General features: G+C 47.3%; 1 long non-coding RNA gene across 2 annotated transcripts; it reads left to right on the top strand.

The window, feature by feature from the left end:
- On the top strand, window positions 1–1,761 carry LOC109724263. 2 transcript variants are annotated; one of them, XR_002219870.1, is made up of 5 exons: window positions 1–179; window positions 253–385; window positions 460–560; window positions 1,478–1,589; window positions 1,747–1,761. It is a non-coding gene; the product is annotated as an uncharacterized LOC109724263 (long non-coding RNA). The 2 variants fall into 2 exon arrangements; XR_002219869.1 differs by lacking the exon at window positions 1,747–1,761 and having other exon boundaries at window positions 1,478–1,681.

The following is a 10,801-nucleotide window of genomic DNA, read 5'->3' as shown; positions in this document are numbered from 1 at the left end:
CACCATCTCCTCTCCCTCTCTCTCTCTCTAGGCCGATCGTGAGCACGGTTGAGGACTTCGTCGCCGACGTCGCGCCGCGAGCCGTTCGAGCGCACGTGTTGCCGGGGCGCTGCGAGGAGGCCGGGCGAGGGTGCGTCTTCGCCGTTCCTGTCGCCGCACCGCCGTTCATCGCTGTTGAGGTAGGTAATTTGGTCGCAATTACCTCGAGTACCTCAACCATCTTCAAACCGAGCAATGTGCTGATTTTCACAGATTTCCTGCGTCGACTGTTAGTATTTCGGCTCGTTCTCCGCGTAGGAGCGTCGGATCGCGACGAAACTTGGTTCATTGGATTCTAGACTGCGAGAGGATTCCACAGAGCCCTCATTTGCAATTTTTGGACAAGGTTAGCTTGGTCGAAACTGAACCTTTCTCAGCTGCTGTGAACGGGGACTGAATTGTGGACTTTTGTCGTCTTAGCTTGGCGTTGGCTTGGCGACCGGACTTGGAGATCCCCGATTGATCCAGCAGAGTTCCTTCTAGGCCGAGGCTTCGTTTGCTGCCAGGAGATAGCACTTTAGGTGGGTTACATCGGTTTTACTCCTAAGTATTATTAGTCGACATGTATAAATCGTGATTTCTACAATAGTTTAGCTCAAATTCATGGATTATTGTTAGAATGCAAAATCTGAATTTGCGAGCATATTTTATTAAGTAATTAGATTATACATGTTGGACTTGGAAATTGAATTAGGAGAAAACTTGCGATTTGGACCTGTCACCAGTTTTAACTACCTGATTTAGCTCTAGGAGCCGTCAGAAAATTGTACTGTCGCAGTTTCTTCGAGACGAGTACTCCAGGTAGTTTAGAATGTATTTACACTCGTGCTGGTTCGCCGAGTGGATTTTTACAGGGTCGTTCAGGTTGTTCCGGACTGTTGGGTGCCGTCAGAGTTGACGGTGGACCCGTATCGCCTTTTTTGGCGTCAGTTTGTGCCGAGGGCACGTTACCTGTTGGTTGTTAAACCATTTAGAGTCGATTACTTGACTTGGCTAGTTGGAGCCTGATTGAGCTCGACAGAGATACGCTGCATACTCGGTTGGGTAGCGCCCACGAGTGCCACTCCGGAGTCAGGCTTGTGCTTTTGCGTTGGTGTCGCTCATGCCAGTTGGACTTGCTCTCCACGGACCAGTTAGTGTGGATAGAGCCCGATAGTCGCAACGGGGCAGGGACGGGTGTATTCACAGTCCCGGGGACGGGTATGCTTACAGTCCCGATTGGATTGGGTCAGATTTGACATTTCCTACAGTTGGTTAGTGTAGAGCATGATAGTGTAGTGGATGATAGCGGTAGAGTATGCTTCCTGTTTTTCTTCTATCCTTGGTCCCTTCTGTAGACTTAGTGGGTGACCGATGTTTGTTTTTGGCGGTGCCCACTGAGGACTACTTGTGTTTACAGTAGTTCTCACGCCCTGTTCTTTTACCGCTATTTTTGCAGAGCCACAGGTTCAGGCTGCTGCTTCCTCTGCTGAGCAGGATCGTGGCAAGGGCGTCGCGAGCTAGAGCCCTACCAGACTGATCGAGTTAGAGGCGTCCTCCCCTTACAGCAGGTAGTGATTTTTCTTTTGGAGCTTTTGTACATAGCAGTTGAACTCGCCAGTGCGAGTGGTTTTGTACTTGGGATTTGTGACTATGTATAAAAAGCTCGGTTACTTTAGTTATTTCTTCTGCTCTATACTACTGTTTGTAGTATTGTTGTTTCTACAGGTACCAGTGACGCTTCGTATACAGAAAAAATTTCTTGTATACGGCGGATTTGTCGGCGTGCCCGGGGAACGAGACATCCGGGGCGTGACAGCTACTACAATAGTAGAGACATGATGATTGGATACTTGAGCTATTGACTACGCTTGTTTGCCTTTTGTGCTCATTCACACATGCTTGTGAGGGTCGCTCCCTACAAGCCGGCACTCCGGAGTTAGCCTACGTGGCTTGTGTTCGCTCATGCGGTATCGAGAAACCTACGGGGTCGGGAGGGATAGACTCATTTCCAGAGTGGGAATGCTGGAGCTACCACCGACACTTAGGCGGCACAAGGTCGACTACACTTGTGTAGGTCCCAAATGAGATCGAACCGTGACACCAGCTTACAAAGGTTAATCACTACTAGATAGGGTATAGTAGTTGGATACTTAGACATGCTTACCGGATAGTGGTGGATATTGGGATAGACTCATAGTATACTTGATAGTATTACTCATTACATTTTAGTATGCTTATTGCCATCATAGAGCATTCGAGCTATGCATTAGGTTTATTTCATTTTGATAGAATGGTTACATATCATATATCCTGTGACATAGTAGTATTGCATTTCATACATGCTTTCAATTCAGCAGCTTATTATTGTTTAATATTATCGTTACTTACCCTTTTCTTTGGGCCTAGTGGTGCACTGTGCTGAGGTCAGTAATTGCCCACTGGGAACTATAAATTATAGTTCTCACGCCCTCTGTTTCATGTTTCTATTTCAGAGCCTTCCATTCTGGGTGAGGCTTGAGACCGCAGAAAGGGAATCGCCACGAGTTAGCTTGTGAGCGAGGGACGTTCGATAGGTGGTCTACCTCTTCTTTGTTTTCTTTTTGGGAGAGGATGAGAGTTGTATCTTGTATAGAGACCACCCTTTTTGTAGTACTTTTGTGATAACTTTTGTACTTACTTTATCTTTATGTTTAGTAGATTACTTTTCCCTTTCTCTACTTGCTGTTAGTAGCTCTGATATCTCTAGTGACTTTATTTCTTCTTACTTCCATATCTCTTTTGTTGTAGACGTCTTATATGTGCAGGCATATGGCGGGTCTAGGCACGCACCGGGCAGGCCTATGGCGGGTCCCGGGGGCGTGACAGATTAATTTGATATCAGAGCCTAGGGTTGAGTCTTAGAGGACCTAGCAAACCTTAGGCCAGTCGGACTATAGAAAATAGGCTCGTGAGAGACGAGGTCTATTTAATTTGTAGGCGAAAGTATCTTGATTAGGTATCTTGACAACTCCGAAAAGTTGGAGTTTGACTGAAGTATATGGCTTCTAACTTCGCGGAGGGTTACGTTGGCGGCCGACAATGTAACATCGGGAGTTAGTAGTGAAGAATGCTTCTTTACTTTCACATGATTTGGGTTTCGGTTATCTTGAGTGGGGTTGCGATAGCGCAGGTTACTAATTTGCGCTTTTATACTTTGTAGTGTCGATGCCGATTACACGCTCCCAATCTGCTGGAGCGGATGATGCGGCACACCTTGAGGAGGTCGAGACCTCCGCTACTTTCGGGTCTAGTGAGGTCCGCGACTTGAGCTCACAGCTTGCGGCCCTCCCTAATCTTGTAGCGCAGCAGGCGGCGGCCGCTCAGAGACAAGCCGAGGTGGCACAGCGATAGGAGGCACGGATGAAGCATCTGGAGGACCTCTTGCTACAGCAGGCGGCAGCTTCTAGGGAGACCCAGGTTCCCACACTGCCAGCACCCGTCGTGGATGTCGCGCCGAGGGCGCAGTCCCCCGCGCCTAGTTCTTCACATGCGGTACCGGCGACCGCACCACGGGAGGAGGCGGTTGCGGCACCACCAGTTCAGATACCTGCGGCGAGGGCAGCTTTCCCCGTGATGGCCGAGGGAGCAGAGCGGGATCGACTTATGGATCGCCTCGGCGAGTTCAGGAGGTGCAGCCCGAGGATGTTTGATGGAGAGAATGTCGACCACTGGATTGTTGAGAAGTGGTTGATGCATATGGAGAAGCTCTTCCGCGACACCTTCGTGGAGGAGATGGATAGAGTTTGGCTCGCTACACACTTCTTGGACGGCGAGGCCTACCATTGGTGGTTGGATATCCAGGACAACCCCAACACTGATCTGGCAGTGATTTCGTGAAAGAAGTTCAAGGAGCTTTTTCTGGCGCACTACTTCCCTACTAGCGTCAAGAGGAAGATGGAGCAGGATTTGCGCAGCTTGCGCCAAGAGGAGCGGATCGTGGCCGAGTACGAGAGGGAGCTTTTCCCGGCTACTCCACTGTGTACCCTTCGTAGTACGCGATGACGAGGACAAGGCCCGCATTTTTTAGCGTGGATTGCGGCCTTCGATCTTTCGGATGGTGCAGTCCTCCAACCTCCAGACCTACCGGGAGGTTGTGAACCGTGCGCTCATCGTGGAGAGCGGCGCGGTGGAGCTCTAAGAGCGTTGTGAGGGCTCGGATAAGGAGAAGGGCAAGAGGCCTGCAGCTGAGAGTGCGAGTCAGGCGCACTCACGGAGGCCGCCGAGGCACCCCAGGAGTCGGAGCCAGTCGCGTGGACGTGACTCGTCTACTTAGCGATGAGGACCTGATCGTTGTCAGGCTCCGCGCTGCGTGATCTGCGGTGGTCCTCATTATTCGCGGCAGTGTTCATGCAGCCAGGGCAGGTGCTACTTGTGCGGTCAGGAGGGCCACTTCCAGTCAGACTGCCCGAGGGGTCCATCGCCAGCGCCATTCGCCAGCGCCGCCATCTTCGGCATTTGCACCAACATCATCGGGTCCCAGCCAGGGGAATCTTTCTGCACACCACTAGGCCGGACGGCCACCGGGTCCCAGCCAGGGGACGCTTTCTGCACACCACTAGGCCGGACGGCCACCTGCACCGAGCCAGACGGAGGGGTCACGACAGGACCCGAGCGGGCGCATGTATGCGGCCCAGACGGAGGAGGCAGCAGTCGAGAATGTGGTTGCAGGTATCATCTTACTTTATGGCATTCGAGTACGTGATGTATTTGATACCGGTGCATCGCATTCATTCATTGATCGGCTGTTTGCCGAGTTGCATGGCATCCCACTTGTTTTCCTGTCACATCCGGGACGTGTTGTTGTTCCCGACCACTTCTTGGACATTAAAGAGATCTGCCCCAGTTGCCCTGTTAGAGTAGAGGATTGGATCATGCTCGCGGATTTATTCGTATTGCGCAAACTTGGAGAATTTGATGTGGTTTTGGGCAATGGATTGGTTAACCAAGTACTACGCCACTATCGATTGCAAGAATCGAACGGTGACGTTTAGAGAGTCGGGACAGGCGGAAGTCATGTACCGAGGATGCCAGAGTTCGCTGTTTGCGATGACAATTAGCTCCTCTCGAGCTAGACAGTTGATCAGCAAAGGCTGCGTAGCATACTTGGCTACTATTGTGTTGCGGGGTGAAACCGACGCCCCTAGGATTGAGGACATCCCCGTCGTCTGGGAGTTTGGGGATGTGTTTCCAGCGGAGCTACCAGGCATACCACCGGATAGAGAGATTGAGTTTGTTGTAGATCTCGTCCCCGAGACTACTCCAATCTTAAAAGCGCCATGTAGGATGGCATCAGTGGAATTGAAGGAGCTGAAGGTACAGTTGCAAGATCTTTTGTGGACTATCGTGAACTTAATAAAGTCACGATTAAGAACAAGTATCCGTTGCCGAGAATCGATGATCTGTTAGATCAACTGCAAGGATCGAGTGTATATTCCAAGATCGACTTGCAGTCGGGATATTATCAATTAAAGATCATGCCTGAGGATGTGTCAAAGACGGCTTTGAGAACACGGTATGGATACTACGAGTTTACTGTTATACCGTTTGGGTTTACCAATACTCCGGCAGCTTTCATGGATTTAATGAACCGTGTGTTTAAGCCTTACTTAGACAGATTCGTCGTGGTGTTCATCGACGACATTTTGGTCCATTTCCGAAGTGTTGTGGATCATGAGGAACACTTGAGACTAGTACTTCAAGTGCTTCGGGAAGGAAAACTCTTCGCCAAGTTGAAAAAGTGTGAGTTTTGGCTCAGAGAGGTGGCGTTCTTGAGCCACTTGATTTCTGGATCGGGTATAGCCGTGGATCCGAGGAAAATTAAGGCTATCAAGGATTGGCCAAGGCCGACGAGTGTTACTGAGATAAGGAGCTTTATTGGCTTTACCGGCTATTACCGGAGATTTGTTGAGGGATTTGCGAGGTTATCTACTCCCCTCACGAGACTCACGCATAAAGGCACCAAGTTTATCTGGAATGATGCGTGTGAAAGGAGCTTTCAAGAACTAAACCAGAGATTGACGACTGCCCCGATCCTAACCTTGCCGATTGCAGGAGTAGGGTATGTGATTTATAGCGATGCTTCTTTTAAAGGATTGGGCTGTGTTTTGATGCAGGACGGGAAAATGATCGCGTATGCTTCTCGCCAGTTAAAGAATTATGAGAGAAATTACCCTACTCACGACTTGGAATTGGCGGCCGTAGTCTTTGCTTCGAAGCTATGGCGCCATTATCTTTATGGCGAGCAGTGTGAAGTGTATACGGATCATAAGAGCTTAAAGTATTTATTCACTCAGAAGGAGTTGAACTTGAGGCAGCGCAGATGGTTGGAGCTCCTCAAGGACTATGATTTGACGATCCTGTACCACCCAAGCAAGGCTAACGTGGTGGCGGATGCGCTAAGTAGGAAATCGACGAAAAACTTAGCGATACTTGTGGTTACTCAACCGCCGTTGATCGAGCAGATGAAGCGGTTGGAGTTGGAGGCGGTGGCTCCTGATACACCTTTGATATTGATGACCTTGGCGGTGCAACCTACACTTTTGGATCGGATCAAGGAAAAGCAAACTCACGATGTGGAGTTACAAAGGATTAGAGCTAAGATGGTTGATGGTTGCGCCGGTGACTTCACTGAGGACGGTGTAGGATTGATGCGTTTCCGCGAACGGGTTTGTGTACGGGCGAAATCGGCACTTAGAGAGAAAATCCTTCAAGAAGCACACCGAACGCCCTACGCTATACATCCGGGAGGCACCAAGATGTACAAGGACTTAAAGTTGCTTTACTGGTGGCCCGGGATTAAGAAGGACGTTGGTGAGTTTGTTGCGAGATGTCTAACTTGCCAACAGGTTAAAGCTGAGTACCGAGTTCCTGCGGGGAAGTTGCAGAGCTTACCGATTCCAGAATGAAAATGGGAGAAGATCACTATGGACTTCGTGATGGGATTGCTCCGCTCACAGGCCGGGCATGACGCTATTTGGGTGATCGTGGATAGGTTGACGAAATCGGCACATTTCATACCTATCCACACTACTTGGGCTGGTAAGAGACTCGCACAGGTATATTTGGATGAGATAGTGCAATTGCACGAAGTACCTACTTCTATAGTATCGAATCGAGACCCCCGATTTGTATCTCACTTTTGAAGGAGTCTACAGGATCTTTGGGTACGCGCTTGGACTTCAATACCGCTTTTCACCCACAGAGTGACGGGCAGTTAGAGCGCACCATACAGACTCTTGAGGATATGCTCTGAGCCTGCGTGATAGACTTACGGGGAGGATGGTCGCAGAATCTACCAATGGCGGAGTTTGCTTATAACAATAGTTATCAAGCAAGCATCAAGATGGCACCTTTCGAGGCACTCTGTGGACGGAAGTGTAAATCACCACTTCACTGGAGTGAAGTAGGCGAGAGATTGGCTTTAGGCCCTGACGTGCTCCAGGAAGCAGAGGATAAGGTTTGCATTGCCCGGGAGCGACTGTTGACAACCCAGAGTAGGCAAAAGAGTTATGCAGATAAGCGTCGACAAGACTTAGAGTTTCAGATTGGAGATCATGTGTTCTTAAAAGTCTCGCCGACTCCAGGGATTAGAAGATTTGGAATCCGGAGCAAGTTGAGCCCTCGATTCATTGGACCATATGAGATTTTGGAACGTGTAGGCCCGGTAGCGTATTGACTTGCTCTACCACCGAACCTATCGGGTGTACACAACGTCTTTCATGTATCGGTCCTTCGGAAGTACATCCATGACACGACTCATGTGCTTGATGCGACGCCATTGGAGCTGAGGGAGGATTTGAGTTTCGAGGAGCAGCCAGGGAGGATCTTAGCTCGTGAGATGAAGAGGCTGCGGAACCGCGAGATCCCTTACGTGAAGGTTCTTTGGAGCAACCACGAGGAGCGCGAGGCCACTTGGAAGCTGGAGAGCGCACTGCAGGAACGCTATCCCCATCTGTTCCAGATGGAAATTTGAGGTACTTTGCTTTTCGAGTTTCGCGGACGAAACTCCTTTTTAGGAGGGGTGAATGTAACACATTGGACTTTCGCAAATTGCAAGGTTCGAGTGTTTGGGTTTGGTGTTTCGAGCTTTTTCCACACTTGGTGAAGGGTCGTAGACTGTATTCCGACCAAAAAGTGTGAAATCTGAGTTTCTGGACAAGTTCTGAGATTTTTACTCTCGGGGACAGGTCCCTGGTGGGAGAGACTGATCCCCCACGGTGAGGCAACCGGTCCCCGGCTAGGGAGACCGGTTCCCGAGAGCTGGTTTTGCGGAGGGTCCCGAGGGATCGCTCCCAGCTGGGAGAGATCAGTCCCTCTGGGCGAAAACTGCCCAGTTCGGGCTGATGCATAGGATGAAAAGTAGAGGGACTTTTCTGGATTTTGTTACAATAGAGGGCCTATATGGCCATTTCACTTCTCTCTCTCCCTCATTTTACATTCTCCCTTGCATCTTAGAGAGAGAAGAAGAAGAAGGAGGAGAAGGAGAAGAAAGAAGAAGAAGAAGAGCTTGTTTGAGGACTTGGAGCTTCACCCTCTTCCTCTTTTCCCACCTTGTTGGTGCTTGGAGGTTTGGACTTGGAGTTTGCTAGAGAGGAGACCTTCACTCTTGGAGTTTGGATTGGAGCTTTTAAAGAGGTTAGTTGCTTGTTCCTCCCCTCTAAACCTAGTTTTGGTAGATTTTGGGAGATGAAACCCTAGATTTAGATTTTAGGATTTATTTTGGGGCTTTTTGTTTGGAGGCTTTTGGAGCTAATCTAATGGGATTAGAATCTTGGTTTAGGTTGCTTTGAAAGGGATTTGACTTCCATTTGAGCTTTGAAAAGGAATTTCTTCACTATAGGTGAGATTTTGGCCATTTTGTCTTGCTGGTTAATGTTTGAGCTAGTAGTTGTTCGTTTACTTCTTGTAGCTCACTTTTTGATGCTTCTAGGGTGCTAGGAGCTTAGTGGACACCTTCGTTGGAGCAAACGAAGGGTTGCGGGTTGTTCGGTGGGTTTGACCTAGCCTAGAATATGAGAAATCCTCATATCCGATAGTTTATACTTCGTAAAGTAGAAATTCATGTATTTTCATGATAAATATATTTATTGTCAATTTTAGAATGCTTAACATACCTATGTTATGTATAATAAATTTTCGGACCTCTATGTAGTAGAGAGTTTGCATGTGGGCTTATGTTGCATTCAACATTCTTGTGTGAGCTTTGGGATCACGTTCCTATTGTAGAGACGAGCGTTGTTTTCATGCATTTAAACCTATGCCTAATTAAGACATAAGGAATCTAAGTAAGCCATAAAGAGGCTTGGGGACTGGTACTACTTGAGAATAATTGGGCTAATGCTATTAAGCGGCATTGAGCTCGAGTCACGTATGAACAAAGTGTTAATGTCATAATGGGAACATAGAAATAAAATGTGCTTAACTTATAGCATGCTTAAGTGTCATAAAGAAACATTAAGCAAGGTGAGTGTTGGAACATCACATTGAGACTTTGATCTAGACCGATGGGTTACTAGTACTACTACAATGTTAGAGACATGATGATTGGATACTTGAGCTATTGACTACGTTTGTTTGCCTTTTGTACTCATTCGCACATGCTTCTGAGGGTCGCTCCCTATAAGCCGGCACTTCGAAGTTGGCCTACGCGACTTGTGTTCGCTCGTGCGGTATCGAGAAACCTACGGGGTCGGGAGGGATAGACTCATTTCCAGAGTAGGAATGCTGGAGCTACCATCGACACTTAGGCGGCACAAGTTGGACTACACTTGTGTAGGTTCCAAATGAGATCGAACCGTGACACCAGCTTACAAAGATTAATCACTACTAGATAGGGTATAGTAGTTGGATACTTGGACATGCTTACCGCATAGTGGTGGATATTGGGATAGACTCATAGTATACTTGATAGTATTACTCATTACATCTTAGTATGCTTGTTGCCATCATAGAACATTCGAGCTATGCATTGGACTTATTTCATTTTGATAGAATGGTTACACATCATATATCCTGTGGCATAGTAGTATTGCATTTCATACATATTTTCAATTCAGCAACTTATTATTGTTTAATATTATCGTTACTTACCATTTTCATTGGACCTAGTGGTGCATTGTGCTGAGGTCAGTAATTGCCCACTGGGAACTATAAATTATAGTTCTCACGCCCTCTATTTTATGTTTCTATTTCAGAGCCTTCCACTCCGGGCGAGGTTAGGGACCGCGGAAAGAGAATCGCCACGAGCTAGCTTGTGAGCGAAGGACGTTCGATAGGTGGTCTACCTCTTCTTTGTTTTCTTTTTGGGAGAGGATGAGAGTTATACCTTGTATAGAGACCACCCTTTTTGTAGTATTTTTGTGATAACTCTTATACTTACTTTATCTTTATGTTTAATAGATTACTTTCCCCTTTCTCTATTTGCTGTTAGTAGTTCTGATATCTCTAGTGACTTTATTTCTTCTTGCTTCCATATCTCTTTTGTTGTAAACGCCTTATATGTGCAGCCATATGGCGAGTCTGAGCACGCACCGAGCGGGCCTATGCCGGGTCCCGGGGCGTGACAAATACGTTATTTTTATTATAAAATTATTAATTGTACTATATTAATACATATTATTTATATTTAAATATTATAATAAAATTTATAATAAATTATATTTAAATATTATAATAAATTCTTTTTATTAAATTTAAGTTTAAGTAGAATTTTAAAAAAATTTATAAATTTATTATAATAAAT

The sequence above is a fragment of the Ananas comosus genome, linkage group 18, assembly GCF_001540865.1.
Source record: "Ananas comosus cultivar F153 linkage group 18, ASM154086v1, whole genome shotgun sequence".
Lineage (NCBI taxonomy): Eukaryota > Viridiplantae > Streptophyta > Magnoliopsida > Poales > Bromeliaceae > Ananas > Ananas comosus.
This window is presented reverse-complemented; position numbering and strand designations above follow the sequence as displayed.